Below are 1,812 nucleotides of genomic sequence, written 5' to 3'. Positions count from 1 at the left end.
GGTTGAGAATGGCGGTGAATAGAGGCGGTGGTGGTGGTTTGATGGAGTTGCAGAGGTGGTGGTGGCTGTTTTGATGGATTCGGTTTTTTTGAGAAGTGGGTTTAGGGTTGGATTTTGGGGTTTAAGGAGATGAGGTTGGATGATGATGGCCGTGGGTTGTGGAGGAGGATGTTGGGACGAAAATGAGGAGGAGGGGGGAGGCGGCTGGTGGAGATGCTTGGGTGGCCGGTGGGAAGGTGGTGGCTGTGGGTTTTGGCTTTTTTTCCGAGGTGGGTTTTGATGGTGGCTCGGTAGAGGAGAGGGAGATGGTGGCTGAGAATGGGGGAAATGACAGATGAGTGGAGGAGATGGAGGGTGGCCGGAGTTGGGAGAGGTGGTGGTGGAGGCAGCGGCTCAAGCTTTCTCCCTCTCTCATTTTTTTTTTTTAATGAGTGTGAAAAGAAAATTAGGGCTTCTCTCCCCTCTCTTTGCCATATATAGGTAGGTTGTTTGGGGGGGATATTGGCACACCCATATCCTATAAGCCCACCAAAACCCACCCTTGATGAGCGCACGAATTTGGCTCGTCTTGTCTGCCATTTCTCACTCGATTTCCGCAAAATTTTGCGGGCACATTCCTGGGGGTTATGACAATCTTTTGGGAGATTTGTACCTATAAATGTACACAATAAGCTAGTAAAATTCGGGTTCTCTCCTCGCTTGGGTCCGCTTCCTCGGGAATTTATTTAACTTCAAAGCTTCGACTCAACTTTGGGACTTTTGGGGCCTGTCAAAATGGGGTGTCTACACTCTCATGAAGAATATTCCTTACCCCAATGCTGTTGGTAGTCTCATGTATCTTACGACTTGTACTAGGCCGGACATCGCCTATGCCGTTTGCTTGGTAAGTCAATTATCAAGTAACCCTGGAATGGACCATTGGAAGGCTGTGATTAAGATCTTGAGATACCTCAAAAGAACCAAAGATCTTGGGCTGACTATTGGTAAGTCATCACTTCTATTAGAAGGTTATTCAGATGCTGATTGGGGTGGTAATGTGGATGATAGTTCCTCCACTAGTGGTTGGATCTTCTTATATGGCGGGGCTGCCATCTCATGGTGTAGTAAAAAGCAAACATGCATCTCTCATAGCTCTACGGAAGCTGAATATGTCGCACTTGGCTTAGCTGGCATGGAAGCTGAATGGCTAATGAGTTTTCTTCAAGAGATACCTCTCTCCGGATTTGAAGGACAACCTATCATTTTATATTGTGATAATGAGGCTGCTATAAAGATTACAAAACATGACAAGAGTCATGGGAAGACCAAACATATCAAACAAAAGTACAATTACATCCGTGACGTGGTCAAGCGAGAACTCGTAAGCATTGAGTGGATGCCTACCAACCTCATGGTTGCTGATCCACTTACGAAGGCACTAGTGTGTGCATGACTTTATTTTATGTTGCCCAGGATGGGCTTGATGTAATACATTACTTTTATTTATTTCATTTTCTTGTTAAATGTATATAAGGGAAAACCCTCGAGGTCAAACCCTTCACATAAAAGTAAGATATCTTATGGGGAGAGTAAGACCCAAAGTTAGGGCAGCCCATAAGGACACAATTCCTCAATTGTTGAGGTTACTCTAATGGAGAATGACACCTCCTTGTTGCCAGGCATACTCAAGAAGAGTTTTGTCCCAAGGGTGAAAGATAACTGAGGAGTATACTTAAGGTATAAGGGGACAAGAGGGTTATTTCTTGTTATAGCTAAGATAGAGTTCAGGAGACTCTCCACTCTTTCAATGAAGTTATGACAAATATGATTCCT

At 44.8% G+C, this 1,812-nt stretch overlaps 1 pseudogene; it reads left to right on the top strand.

Moving 5' to 3' along the window:
* Positions 1-793: 793 nt before the first annotated feature.
* LOC143858829 (secreted RxLR effector protein 161 pseudogene) lies at positions 794-1,432 on the top strand (annotated as a pseudogene).
* The last annotated feature ends 380 nt before the right edge of the window (positions 1,433-1,812 follow it).

The sequence above is a fragment of the Tasmannia lanceolata genome, unplaced genomic scaffold, assembly GCF_043159265.1.
Source record: "Tasmannia lanceolata isolate RefF3 unplaced genomic scaffold, GAP_Taslan_0.1 ptg000026l, whole genome shotgun sequence".
In the NCBI taxonomy this organism is placed as follows: domain Eukaryota; kingdom Viridiplantae; phylum Streptophyta; class Magnoliopsida; order Canellales; family Winteraceae; genus Tasmannia; species Tasmannia lanceolata.
Note: the sequence above shows the minus strand (reverse complement) of the source record. Positions and strands in the feature narration are given on the sequence as shown.